The sequence below is a fragment of the Nyctereutes procyonoides genome, unplaced genomic scaffold (genome assembly GCF_905146905.1).
Source record: "Nyctereutes procyonoides isolate TBG_1078 unplaced genomic scaffold, NYPRO_anot_genome, whole genome shotgun sequence".
Taxonomy (NCBI): domain Eukaryota; kingdom Metazoa; phylum Chordata; class Mammalia; order Carnivora; family Canidae; genus Nyctereutes; species Nyctereutes procyonoides.
The window spans coordinates 15,355,081-15,370,258 of record NW_026575134.1 but is presented as its reverse complement, the minus strand read 5'-3'; the positions used below and the strand labels follow the sequence as shown (position 1 = coordinate 15,370,258).

General features: G+C 42.4%; 1 protein-coding gene across 1 annotated transcript in view; it reads left to right on the top strand.

Annotated features, from left to right (window-relative positions):
* LHFPL3 (LHFPL tetraspan subfamily member 3) overlaps positions 1–15,178 on the top strand; it is a 543,397-nt gene that overhangs the window by 373,083 nt on the left and 155,136 nt on the right. The gene's annotated exons all lie outside the window — the stretch shown is intronic.

The window sequence follows — 15,178 nt, the reverse complement described above, 5'->3', positions numbered from 1 at the left end:
GTTGCCAACTTCAGAAACTCTTCAGTGGTACAACAGGCCTCAGATAGAAATATGTATTTGCGTCTACAGGAATGTCACATGTAATGATAGTGTAGCAAGCTTTGTATTTGGACCATCGCTGTTGATGCTGTAAACTGTGAACTGTAAAGAGAGAAAATTAAGAGGTCTGGGAAAGTTCAGTGATCCTTGAGCTCTTTATCTTCGTGATTTATGGGCAGAATACATACTAGTTTACTTGGTTCCATCAAAATATTCTAAACACAGGGCACCTGGGTGGCTTAGTCATTTAAACATCCGACTCTTGGTTTTGGCCCAGGTCATGGTCTCAGGGTCATGGGATCAACCCCTGTGTCAGGCTCCTTACTCAGCGGGGAGCCTGCTTGTCCCTCTCCCTCCCCCTCTGCTTCTACCCACACTGGCACTTTCTCTCTAAAATAAGTAAATAGGGGCAGCCCGGGTGGCTCAGTGGTTTGTGCCCAGGGCGTGATCCTAGAGACCCGGGATCAAGTCCCACATCAGGCCCCCTGCATGAAGCCTGCTTCTCCCTCTGCCTGTGTCTCTGCCTCTGTGTGTGTGTGTGTCATGAATAAATAAATAAAATCTTTAAATAAATAAATAATTTTTAAATATTCTAAACACAAAAATCTGTCACGAGGGAAACAAAACACAATTATTTCCCTCTCATAGTTGTCCTTTCTAGATAAAAAGGATGATATGAAGATAACCATTATAATTTCTGAAGCCTGTTACAGATTGAAAGTATTTTCACATGCACTCATCATTTGGAGCCCTTTTCCATTTTGTGATCTAACTTGGCTTCAAAGTTAATAATAAGAACAGCTCAATATTAGAACAAGTTGCTTTTCACTAAGGAGTAAATTAAAGAAAACTCCGCTTTGTTCTGCAACTGGTTGATTTCCACCACCACCTAATGATGGACTGGAGTGCTATTTATTCACTGTACAATTTAAAGGTATATTGACAGTGTTTAACTTTCCAGACATCCTTTGACCCCAAATAAGGAAATTTTTTTAAATTTTAAATAACAAAAGAAGTAAGATTTTTTTAAGTTGGCAATTGAGAATTCTAACTTCTCTCCACATATATGAGTGACAAAAATTCTGAATTCATGCTTCAGAAAGAAACAACAATATTAGAGGATAACCCTCAGGTTTTCAAAATGGGTCTTCCACTAGATTCAGTTGGCATGTTGATGTCTGATCCCTTCCATTGAGGTTTTCGTTTTAAAAAGCGTCATTTTCCACTCCAATGCCCTGGTAAAAGTGTTGATGAGAAAGGAAGTCAAAAGAGGCCAATAAAGGGACGCCTGGGTGGCTCAGAATGTTAAACGTCCAACTCTTGATTTTGGGTAAAGTCATAGTCTTAGCATCATGCAATCAAGCCCAAAGTCAGGCTCCGTGCTCAGCCAGGAGTCTGCTTGCCCCTCTCCCTCTGCTCCTCACCCTCCACCCTCTTTGTCTCTGTCTCCCAAATAAAATTTTTTTTAAAAGAGGCCAGTGTAAGGTTTGAGGACTATCTGGGCATGATTTTTCTGTGTTTCTCATCTTTGTTTGCTTGTATCACACTTGCATGTGTCCATAGTTTCTTCTATCTCGTTCTGAAGGACCCAAATCCATAGCAGTTCATCTGTATCAAATCGGATCCAGTAAAGAAGCAGAGAGCATCAGGCCATGCTGAGGAACATTTCATTTGTGCTTCATTCTTATTTCACAATTGAAATTCTTTTTGATTATCTGAATTCTGAGAAAGTATCAGCAGCTCTATTGTGTAGACATTTCAGATCCTCATACGATAGGGCCTGTATAAAACCAGGCTGGAATCGTCAAAAATGTAATCAAACCTACATGTTTCTGAGAAATGGTACAAAACTTGTAGTAGCTATACAAAATTGCTTTTATGGTTTGGTATTATTTAAACATTTGGTTCAGTGTTGAAACTTCCAAAGTTGGATTGTTTGAGAGCGGACCAGTCAGTGGTTTTGTATGTTTGTGTATGAACAATCTCACTAAACAGTAGTTTAATTGCTTTCAAGTGCATGCAATAACCAAAACTATATCACTATTACGTTCTATAAATCCTAAGGGAGGAGAGATCTCATAAGTGAAGATGATTTCCAAATATAGAATTGATTATATTTAAATATGTACTTTAACAGTTTGTATGGATACATTAATATAACTTTTCGCTTATTAAAACTATTTTTTTCACTATTCTTTGTCTGTCCCTTGGTAGCCAAGGCCTCCTTTGGGTTTCAGAGTAATGCAATGAGACAGAGGCCAATCTAGCTCACAGAATTTTAAAAGAATTTGCTAATTCCATGATGCCTTTGGTATCCTAGAGCAGACAATACCATATCTCAAGTCTTAGCTAAAAGTGTAAAACATTCATATGTTCTGATATGCATTATATTACTATACATGCTACAACATACCTTTTACAATCTTCTAGTTTTATGGTCTGCTGATCATCCTAACAACCTACATCCTACAATAAATAGCAGGAGCATTATGGAGATAATAAGCCTGCAAGTGGAACATATGCCCCCAATTCAAAGAAGTTTGTCCTGAGTAGTTTCATGATAAGATCGTATCTTCTTTTTGTGGCTTTTGTAACTAATCTAGCAACACACTTCTTTCTCTGTGTATCTGGAAAAGCCCCTCAATGGGTTCAGGCTTGCCCTGTGTCCACTACAGTAAGGATACTGCTGAGATCCATGAGTCGTTTCCTAACAACTTCTCCAATGGATAAAACAAGAATCATGGTTACATAAATTCTAGAATAGATCAGAAAAGGGAAGGGAACTCCATTCTTTTTATTATTATTATTATTGGAGTTCAATTTGCCAACATTTAGCATAATACCCAGTGCTCATCCCGCCAAGTGCCCCCCTCAATGCCCATCACCCAGTCACCCCAACCCCCCACCCACCTCCCTTTCCACTACCCCTTGTTCATTTCCCAGAGTTAGGAATCTCTCATATGCTGTCACCCTCACTGATATTTTCACTCATTTTCTCTCCTTTCCCTTTATTCCCTTTCACTACTTTTTATATTCCCCAAATGAATGAGACCATATAATGTTTGTCCTTTTCCGATTGACTTACTTCACTCAGCATAATACCCTCCAGTTCCATCCACATAGAAGCAAATGGTGGGTATTTGTCATTTCTAATGGCTGAGTAATATTCCATTGTATACATAGACCACAGCTTCTTTATCCATTCATCTTTCGATGGACACCGAGGCTCCTTCCACAGTTTGGCTATTGTGGACATTGCTGCTAGAAACATCGGGGGCAGGTGTCCCGGCATTTCACTGCATCTGTATCTTTGGGGTAAATCCCCAGCAGTGCAATTTCTGGGTCGTAGGGCAGGTCTATTTGTAACTCTTTGAGGAACCTCCACACAGTTTTCCAGAGTGGCTGCACCAGTTCACATTCCCACCAACAGTGTAAGAGGGTTCCCCTTTCTCCACATCCTCTCCAACATTTGTTGTTTCCTGTATTGTTAATTTTCCCCATTCTCACTGGTGTGAGGTGGGATCTCATAGTGGTTTTGTTTGTATTTCCCTGATGGCAAGTGATGCAGAGAATTTTCTCATGTGCTTGTTGGCCATGTCTGTGTCTTCCTCTGTGAGATTTTCTGTTCATGTATTTTGCCCATTTCATGATTGGATTGTTTATTTCTTTTCTGTTGAGTTTAATAAGGTCTTTGTAGATCTTGGAAACTAGCTCTTTATCTGATACATCATTTGCAAATATCTTTTCCCATTCTGTAGGTTGTCTTTTAGTTTTGTTGACTGTTTCTTTTGCTGTGCAGAAGCTTTTTATCTTGATGAAGTCCCAATGGTTCATTTTTGCTTTTGTTTCTCTTGCCTTCATGGATGTATCTTGCAAGAAGTTGCTGTGGCCGAGTTCAAAAATGGTGTTGCCTGTGTTCTCCTCTAGGATTTTGATGGAATCTTGTTTCACATTTAGATCTTTCATCCATTTTGAGTTTATCTTTGTGTCTGGTGTAAGAGAATGGTCCAGTTTCATTCTCCTGCACATGGCTGTCCAATTTTCCCAGCACCATTTATTGAAGAGACTGTCTTTCTTCCAGTGGATAGTCTTTCCTGCTTTGTCGAATATTAGTTGACCATAAATTTGAGGGCCCATTTCTGGATTCTTTATTCTGTTCCATTGATCTATGTGTCTGTGTTTGTGCCAGTATCACACTGTCTTGATGACCACAGCTTTGTAGTACAACCTGAAATATGGCATTGTGATGCCCCTGGCTCTGGTTTTCTTTTTTTAATATTCCCTTGGCTATTCGGGGTCTTTTCTGATTCCACACGAATCTTAAGATGATTTGGGAATTCCATTCTAATTGTTGAACTGTACTTTACTCACAGATTCCTTAAGGGAATAGAGGATGCTACTGAGCCATAAATTAACCACCACAAAGGTACTGTTCGAAGGGAAAACAAGGGGAAGGCACACAGATTAGCTCTGTCTCTACCTGAATAGACCATCGCCTGTTAAGATAATTTTCCAGGGAACCTTCCCCAGTCCCTTTAGAGCGTCTCCCTTCAACACTGCCTGCAACATTTCTGAAGCCTTTTCCAGGAGTGCAACAATAATTGAAAGAGGTCTCAGCTGAAATTTGTCACAAATTGTAAAATGGCAAAATTGGAATAAGGGAGTTTCTTTTTTTTTTTTTTTTTTTTTTTTTTTTTTTAGGGAGTTTCAACAGAGTATCAACCAATAGAAGGCAGCAACTTTGCAGATGCAACAGTTGCCCTAGAAGGAACTTCTGTGAGAGATAAAGTTAATCATCTATGTTGCATCATCAAAGTCCCACAATATGTTCTTATGCAAAAAAAAACAAAAACAAAAACACTGACAAACAAAAAATTTTTAATATTTAAATATTTATTTAAAATCCAAATCGAAAAATATTTAAATATCCAACTTATACAGGAGTTGGCACATGTAAGAAAATTCGACTATGATTTTGGGAAGCCAGCCCTGCAGGCTGTGTGCCATCCCTGGCTCTGGGGATAAGAGCAGGTAGGCAGGTGTTCATTCTTGTTTGGGAGCTCAGCAGCATGATTTCTCAATGAGCCAACAACAGTAGGCATTTCACCTTGATACGCTGCTTAATTGCATATTTTAACACACTGAACTGTGAAGTCAATTTAATTATGTAAAATTAAAGTTTCATCCAGATAAAAAGGATTTGAAATGAAAGCTTCATTTTCAGTTTCTTTCATTAATTGTGAAAGGATAAATAATTACATTTTCCAGAACTCCTGCACCACAAAAATCTCTTTCCTTGTCAGACGCCGTTCATAAAAAAGTATGTTTCTGCATTTGTGTATATGGTCTTTGGAATTGCTTATCAGATAATTGGGTCCTCTCATGAGCAGTTTTAAAGTCACTCTGTCTTCTAGCACTTAAACTGCAAATGAGAAAACATGATTATCCATTAAGAGGTGACTCTAGCTACCATTTATTAAGTGGCTTAAGCTCTTTTTAATGCTCTAATAGGTGGAGTTAAATTCATTTTACTCAAAAAACTAATTGAGAACCCCTTTGGAATTTTGATTTAAGGTGCCACAGCATGCCACACCACAGCCACACTGTGAGTGGCATCAAGGGGTAGTGGAAGGAACGTGTGCTACCTGGACCTAGTGTTGTCTGACATTACCTGAGAGCTCTGCCCCCAGATCTCAGTAGTTCCAGAATTAAGCTTCCTCCTCTAGAAAATGCAGACTTGTCTAAATGGCACCTGAGGTTTCTTCCAACTCTAAGATATTCTAATTCTGGAGACATCTTCACAGGTGTTCATTAACGATGCTCCAAAGGCAGTAAGAGCTCCTGCCCTCAGAGCAGTGACTACACTGATGGCTCTTAGGAACTTGTTAGCGACAAGAGTAACTCTTAGTAACTAAGAGACAGGAAAGATGAAGGTCAAGGAGGAGGAGCTCTAGGTCACCCAGGGTGTGTCACACCCCCAAGTGGAGAGAGTCAGATTGAGAAAGTCTGGCCCTCAACAGAGGCACCTCCTAGCCCCGCTAACCCCCATGTTATGCGATGCCTGTGTGGACACCTTGACAGTAGACAGAGCCCCAGATCAGAGATTCAACACTTTGTTTCTGGTCTCACCTCCAGCACACAGGGTCATTATGACTTTGAGCAAGTCCCTCTACCCAGAACCTCAGATTTCCCTTCTTTAAAATGAGAATAATACCCAGGTCTGCCTTCCCCATAGGGTTGGGAGAGTCCAGTGAAAGTATGTCCGCGGAAACATAATCAATAATATAATCAATAATATCTTTGTAAGCTTTACTCATTACTAATATAATCAATAATATAATCAAAAATATATTTGAAAGCTTTACTCATTACTAATCATTTTTTGTATGACACCTTATTTGATCTTGGCAATAATCATGTGAGATAGCTATCATCTTCCTAGTTTTACACATCAGAAACTGAGGCTCAGAAAAGTTAAATATTTTGTCTAAACTTCCGTAGCTGGGAAAGAATGAATCCAGGGCTCAAACATGTCATTTTACTCAAACTTTCAACTTTTCTCTACCAAACAAGATGATGGAATCATTTCTTAAAATATGCTGATTCTGTTGCTTTCAACTTGACCAATTAGCCCTGTACAAGAAAAGAGCTTAGTCTCATTTTCATTTGGTAGCTTTTAGATAATGTCTTTTAATAAAAACTCTACTATACTTGAGCACAGACTATTCCTGTAAGTGTTGGTATATGGCATTTCCACTTTCATTTGTCTCGAGGTATTTTTTTCATTTCCCTTTTGGTGTCTTCGGTGACCCATTGATGGTTCTGTAGCATGTTGTTTAGTCACAAAACTGAGAAACAGCCTTTAAAGCTGATCCTCTTACTTGACAACGTAACTTTATGAAGACCAAGTGAGGAAGAGCAGGAAGCCCTGGCAAATAGTATCAAATGCTTGCATTAAAGCTTTAAGAAGGCCATGGTGAGGCCCCTATTTCCCCGTGGGGTTAGTGTCGGACCTCGTGGTCATAATTCCTATATTACCTTTTCAGAATCCACAGCATCTTGAGACTTCTTCATTGACTTCCAGCAGCTGCCCTGGCCCAGATCCCCTTGCCACAGAGTCTCCTACGGGCTCCCTCCCCACGTCTCCACTCTTGCTCCCTGGGCTTACTCCCTAGGTTATCTCATTGGGCACCAAGGCTTTAGGAGACATCACACCAATGACCCACAGGTTTAATCCACCTGCACCCCTCCAGTGAAATCTGGTCTCCCCTACCCAACTGCCCACTGATTCGCTTTCTGGATCTCTACCTAACATCTCAAACTGAACATTTCCAAAACTGAGCTCCTGCTGTTCTCTCTTCTTCCACGAAGCCCCATGTCACCCATTCTTCCCCATCTCAGTTAATGGCTGCTTTATCCTAACAGCTGCGCAGGTCAAAACTTCAATCATTCTGGACTCCTCTCTTTCCCCCATAACTTGCATGTAACCCATCCCAAAGTCATGGCTGCTCTACCTTCAAAATAGAGTGAGAATCCTTTGACTTCTTACCCCACCCCACCCCCGCCCCTCGTAGCTGCTGTCCCCGCCCAGGGATCCTTGGAAGACCTTCCCACGTGGTTTCTCAGGTCCCACCGCCTGTCCTTTCAGTCGGATCATGACAAAGTAGCCACGTGGTGCAGTTGACAGGTAAGCTGCACTGTGCGGCTCCTCAGCTCTGCACCCTCTGGTGATCTTACTCTGGGTGAAAGCCAGAGTCCTTCAGTGCATACAGTCTACAAGACCATGCACACCTGCCTCCACCTTGCCATTCTGACCACCTCTCTGTTTGGTTCCCCTTCATTTCCTCTGCTACGGACACACCGACTTTCTTACTGTTTCTCAAACACACCAGGTTGTCCCCTCTCTGGGCCTTTGTGTTTGCTGTCTTGTCCGCCTGAGATGTTCTCCTTTGAAACCATGTAGCTTACTCCTTTATCTCCTTCAGTTTTTACCCAAATAGCACCTTCTCAATGAGATGTTTCCTGGCCAGCCTCTCAAAAATTTCATATACGTATGTATTCCATCTAACCCACTGAATAGTTTACCTCCCAAGAGTGGAGATTTTTGTCTCTTGTTCACTATGTCCCTGATGCCTAGAATAACATCTGGCATATGTGGGCTTCAATAACTATGCATTGCATGAGTGAATTATTGAATGAAAGAATGCATCTATTCCAATCTCTCTTGTATGAGGTCATTCCATTGATGCACAGATCTTAACCTTAGAAACTTTTGGTCTTGGTTGAGCTGAAATACACCTTCTTATAATGTCCATCCATTGCTATTCCCTCTTATACTTTAAGCTATTGACTTACTTAGACATAGTTATCATGTCTGTAATGGCTAAAGTTGCACATTGACCAAATGGCATAGTTTCCCATGTCTTGGGCATCTGGAGATGTCTGTGTCATCACTGCTGTTCTCTATCCACCCAAGGCACCAGGGAAGAAAGAGAAAAGAGACAGGACATCCAGAAGTGTGGTGGAAGGAAGAGAATTCTACAGGAGTCACTCATGAATGTGTTGCCAGTGATGGTCTCCTTCAGTTTACCCTCCATGCCTAGTGGTAATTTGGAGAACATCTGAGTTGCAAGATTAACTCCAGTCCATTCGACAAATACACACTGAGGTCATAAATGTACCATGGTGTGCTCAAGGAGGGAGGGAGCTCTCTCTTTGACCAGTACCCAACCTCAGATGATACCCTCAAAATCAGTATATTCCTCTCAGCCTTCCCCAATTAGTAGACTTGCAGGCAGAAGTGGTTTATGAATCAGAGGGCAAAAGTAGTGCTGACTTTGAATGCTCCATCCTTATCCATTCCACTCCAAAAGACAAAATTATTTTCATGTTTTAATGATCTTTTCAGTGCCGGAGAAAGGATCACTGGGCAAATGTTACATCAGCTTGAAGAAAGGAAGGAGGGGAGAGAGTATATAAAAAATAAAGAAACCTTATATAACAGAGTCAGGATGTCTGAGATTTAACCCTACTAATAAATTTTCAGTCAACATTCCAGCATAACCTTAAATGAAGTCTTGTAATTAGGTTAAAACCAGCCTTGCCCTCCCATCTCTTGCCTTCTCCCTTTTAACAGTAACAATTTGAGTGTTGAAAACAGGGAGAGTCATGACCTTCAGAGACACAGCCCAGACTTAAGGATTTTTTTTTTTCTAAATTATAGCTCTGTGGCCCAATCTTTTTTTATTAAGACTGGGTCTAATTTCAGATCTCTAACACTCTGGATAGCTTCAATAGGTGCCTCAATATTTGGAGTCAATTAGTGATCAATTATCTCTTTCTACATTTGCTATTTTTATTTTAACATGTAATACAGACTTGCTCTTTAAAGTAAACCGCTTTTATTTCAGGGCACATCTGTTGTTTAAAGCCCATTAATCTACACTTGCAAACCACAGGTATACCTCTGGAAATTCTTTCTCCAGCATAAATATACCAAAAGTAGTTTCTTTTCCTGTTCATACAGTTTCCCAACCATGAACCTCTTTACTTCTGTGCATTCTGAAGCCTCTGGTTCTTTCCATATGCCCTATCAGAGACAAACAGGTACCAAAGGAAACGTTAGTATTCTGGGCTTAATTCTTGTTGAATATCCTTGGCCTCAGCTTCCCCCTCAGATTTTTTTTATTTTAAGATATGTAAAATTTTGTTGGCAGAGCAGACATTTACACTCTTGCTACCTATTCAGTGATTCTAAGTTCAAAGAACACAGTGAAGATGTAACCTGTTACTTGGCCCTCACAAAGAGGAAACATAGTTGTTCTTAACATCTGGTGGGGTGGGTAAGAACCCAGTGCCAAGCAAAATTCTGCTGAGATAAATAAATGTTAAGAAACCTGCCAAAGTAGGTATCGCCTCTATAATGCTTCATAAAATATGACTCCCCAGAGGCCCCCGGGTGGCTCAGTTCATTAAGCGACAGACTCTCGGCTTTGGCTCAGGTCGTGATCTCAGGGTCCTGAGATCAGGCCCCTCAGTGGGCTCAGCACAGCGCAAAGTCAGCTTGTCCCTCTCCCTCCCCCTCTTTGTGTATGCATGCTCTCTCTCTCTCAAATAAGTAAAATTTTTAAAATACGACCTTCCGAACCCTACACATTTCATTTTTTACTATGTCTTAACAGCAAGGGCCATATCTTCTCTTTCTGTTATCTCTGGTGTCACAAATCCTAGGACCTAGTAAATGCTTAAATTTGAGTATTTACTGTTTTTATTGACTCAATTTGATGAAAAAAATGTGTACATATTTAATGAATGTCCCCACTTGTATACATGAAGCAGTTTGTCCCTTCATGAATTGCAAAGAAAATAAATTTGCCTACACAACACACAGATGAATATTTTAAAAGGATTCTAGTGGGGGCATCTGGGTTGCTCAGTGGTTGAGCATCTGCCTTTGGCTCAGGACGTGATCCCGGGGTCCTGGGATCGAGTCTCACATCGGGCTCCCTCCAGGGAGCCTGCTTCTCCCTCTGCCTGTGTCTCTGCCTCTCTCTGTGTTTCTCATGAATAAATAAATAAAATCTTAAAAAAAAAAGAATCCTAGAGTAGTACATTAGAATACTAAATATACTGTAACTCTGCCACTTTAGGCCAGTCATGACACCTCTTTCAGCCTTGTTTCAACAGCCACAAAAATGGTGCAGTTACTGTGTGCCAAGCAATGGCCAAAAATATGACATTCAACTCACCAGACCTTTCTTGCCCGCCTCATGCATGTCCAGCCTAGTGATAGACACTGAAAGTTCAAAAATGAGTGTGAGAGCCTTTGCCTTAAGTCTCCAAGGGGGAAGACATTTAGTGTTCGGTACGAGGTTATATCTCTCCAGCCCGATCCTATTCTGATATCCGTGGCTTCACTGTGTTGGTAAACGCCCCTCCCCAACAGTGGACTTGCTCCTGCACTGCTCCGGCAGTGAAAGATGATGCCTGTGATAAGCAGAAATGGTTTCCCAAGGACAGTCTGACCTACAAGTTCCATCCCCTGAACGTCTTTTAAAAGTCAGCTCTGCAAATACATCCACAAGTCTATTAGTATTAAATAAACACAGGAAGACACAATTATGAAGAAACAAAAAAATAGGGATGCCTGGGTGGCTCAGCAGTTGAGTATCTGCCGTTTGGCTCAGGTCATGATCCTGGGGTCCTGGGATCGAGTCTCGTGTTGGGCTCTTCACAGGGAGCCTGCTTCTCCCTCTGCCTGTGTCTCTGCCTCTCTCTGTCTCTCATGAATTAATAAATAAAATCTAAAAAAAAAAATAGGACTGATGTGAAGCAGGGACAAGAAAGATAGGAGAGATGGGAAGTTTTCCTTCTTGCTAAAGCATTAATTTTAGAGCAGCCTATTTAGAATCTAGCCCTCCGAAGTGGCTTTGGGGAACAGTCACCCCTAAGGGCCAGCGGGATCCCCCCTGAACCGTGGTCAGCCAGCTGGTACCTCGGCAAGGGCTCTATTTGTGCAGCTTCCAATGTCTCCTCCTGCTTTACTGCCCACGAGTCTGGGCCTCACATTTCACGGGATGGAGAATCAGTCTGGCCTGAGACATATCCCCTCCCTAACCTAGCTTGACCAGGTCCCCTTTGAGGCTGGGCCTGGAACAATCGGGAGGTGAGGGGTGCATCCGGGGTGCAGGGGCCCGAGCCGTCGGAGGGTTGAGGGTGCTGCCGGCGATCCGGGGGGCGGGGGTCAACCGGGGAGAAGCAGCGGCGCCGGCCGTGTCACCCGTGACCTGGGCCCGGCAGAGCCACCGGAGCCCAGCACGCGGCAGGTGAGAATGCAGCGCCCCCACCTGGAGCCCCCGAAAGGGCCAGATCCTCCCCAGAAAACCCGAGACAGCCCCCCCGCTGCCCGAGAAGGAGGCGAGCCCAGAAGGCCCGCGAGCAAGCTCCGCGGCTGCTCTCCCTGCCCCTCCCCAGGCTGGCCTGGCGGTGCCCGGCGCCCCGTGCAAAAAGATCCAGGGCTTCTCCGGCTGCTCAGATAGAGATGCAATTGTTTGGTCTCTGGGAGCTTTAGATCTCGCTCACCCATACACACAAAAAAAGGAAAAAAGCTTTTCCTGACCTTATAAGGGGCGTGGGGTGCAAAGATCACGTATGAATCAATGAAGCTGTCTCAAAGTCTGTCTTTGGGGAAAATTTTCTAAAAGCATGAGCAGCTGGTTTTTTTTTTTCTTTCTGTTTCTGTCTCCTATATTCTTGTGGATTTTTTTTTTTTAGGAGTATAGTTGATGCACAGTGACACACAGTTTCAGGTGTACAGCATAGTGACTTGATAAGTCTGTACTCCATGCTGGGCTCACTGCAGCGGGCCTAGGCCCCATCCCATCCTACCCGCTATTATTGTGTTACCTTGACTCTATTCCCTATGCTGTATCTTCTATTCCCATGACATTCATTCCATAACTGGAAGCAGCCAGGTTTTTTGTTTTTGTTTTTTAGCCAGCTTGGTGGTAGACTTAATAACTCGTCAGATGTGGGGTGATAATGACCTATTGGGGATCTCTAGTGGAGATCAAGCTAAAGGAACATTGAAATACAATCAGGGGCACCTGGGAGGCTCAGCAGTTAAGTGTCTGTCTTCAGCTCAGGTCGTGATCTCTCGGTCTTGGGATCAAGCCACGCATTGCTTAGCAGGGAGCCTCCTTCTCGCTCTCCCTCTGCTGCTCCCTCTGCTTATGCTCTCTCACTCTCTCTGTCAAATAAATAAATAATCTTAAAGAAATACAATCACAGAGGGAGGACATTTAGAGCCAGAAATCATGTGGTTCTGTACAACCATCAAGAGAGATTTGAAAAGTATTCTCTGGTCCCATCCCAGAGGTTCTAATTCATTTAACATGAGGTGGACCCAAGTATGAAAACGCCCCAGAAAGTTCTAATGTACAGCTTTGGTTGAGGACCAGTGGGTTCACCCAACACCATCCTCTTACAGATAAAGAAGCAAGGCCCAGAAAGGGAAAATAAAGGGCATCGCATCATTAGTAACCCATGACAGTAGTCAAGTTTCACTCTGTAATAGGCTAAATAATCATTGCTGATATGGCTCCATTGCGGCCTTTTCTGGAGAAGGACCTCTCTGCCAGTGCTGGGGAATTGGTTTGTGCCACCTGCTAGCTCTGTGAACATGGGCAAACCTCTCTAAGGCTCAGTGTCCCCACTGTAAGGACATTCATAGAAACTGGCTTGTAGAAATAAGACCATGCTTGTAAACTGTCACAGTCTCTGGCACGTATCAACTCTTGTTCTTTTTAGAGCTTTGATTTTATTTGACAGACACATATATAGTGCTTATCATATGCCATGTTCATGTGATGCAGAGCACATGCCCTAACCACCTTCCCCTACCTTTTGTTCCTCCATCTGTGTGTTGTCATTATGAGGGCCTTATTAAGGTCAAAAGATTGCTTTCTCCACATGCTTAAATATGATATTTTTCATCCAGAAGCTTTATGAATATTTTTAATAAGACTGATGAGGGTTAATTTGTTGGTGGGTTGGGTTGGTTTTGTGTGTAACCTTCCCACCTGAGCCTATATCTTGGGATGAGTTGGGGGGAGCTGATCCATGTACATTCACTGTCCAGATTGCTCACACTCCATAGCTGGCTTTGGAAATGCAGTGACAGTTACCAAGGAGAACCTGTGATCCCCTGATGGAAATGTGACTTGCTCCTTACAATGTTACCTATTTTCAACCTGCCTAAGAATTATTCTGTCGCAGTATTACTGGACATATGAAGGACAAACCAACCCGTTGCATTTAAAATGCCTCTGAGAGGTATTTTTCAGAAGTGATGGAGAAAAGGGGTCCACCCATATTCTCCTACATCTCCTGAATGTAGGAGGATATGATCACTTCAGTTCTTTCACAGAGTGATAAAAATGTAGTGCCCCGAGGCTGGCAGGTCCCTGTGTTTGGATCAGAACCCATCTTTATTTCACCCACTATAAACATGGCTAATAAAAACCACATATCAAACAAATGTAAGAAATAATTTTTTTGAGATTTTATTTATTTATTCATGAGAGATAGAGAGAGAGAGAGAGAGAGAGGCAGAGACCTAGGCAGAGGGAGAAGCAGGCTCCATGCAGGGAGCCCGACGTGAGACTCAATCCCAGGTCTCCAGCATCACACCTTGGGCCTAAGGCAGGCCCTAAACCTCTGAGCCACCCAGGCATCCCAAGTAACGAAATTTTTATTTGAAGTTAAAACAAATTGTGTGACTCTTCCCCCATCATACTAAAATCCATTTCTTGGGACACCCGGGTGGCTCAGCAGTTAAAGCATCTGCCTTTGGCTCAGGGCGTGATCCTAGAGACCCAGGATCAAGTCCCACATTGGGCTCCCTGCGTGGAACCTGCTTCTCCCTCTGCTTGTGTCTCTGCCTCTCTCTGTGTTTCTCATGAATAAATAAATAAAATATTTTTTAAAAATAAAATAAAATCCATGTCTCTCCAGCTGTGTCTCCTGCTGCCCTCTGAAGTGATCCCTTGGCTCACCAGCTCCCTCACACCCGCTAGGTAACACCTATAGCAAGCCTTGCCATGATTATTATTCAAATGATAGTAATTCTCATACAGTAACCGTCAAACTTCTAGGAGCACAAAATTTACCTGGGATGCTTATTTAAAGTGAAATGAAATTCTGACATCTGGAATCTTTTATTAATTAACTTTATTTTTTAAAAATAGTTTTAGATTTACTGCAAAATAGAGGGAAAGCACAGAGAGTTCTCACATAGCCCTTCTCCCATACACACAGCCTCCCCCGCCATCAACATCCCATATCAGTGTGGTCCATTTGTTAAAATCAGTGAACCAACGTTAACACCGAGGTCCATAGTTTGCAGTAGGGTTCACTCTTTGTGCTGTACATTTTCTGGGTTTTGATAATTTGAATCTTTATTTTAATAAGCACTTTTGTTGTTTTTTTTTTTAAAGATTTTATTTAATTGACAGACCACATGTGCACATGAGTTGGGAGGGGGACAGAGGGAGAGAGAGAAGCAGGCTCCCTGCTGAGCAGGGCTCCACCCCAGGACCCCGAGATCATGACCTGAGCCAAAGGCAGATGCATAACCAAC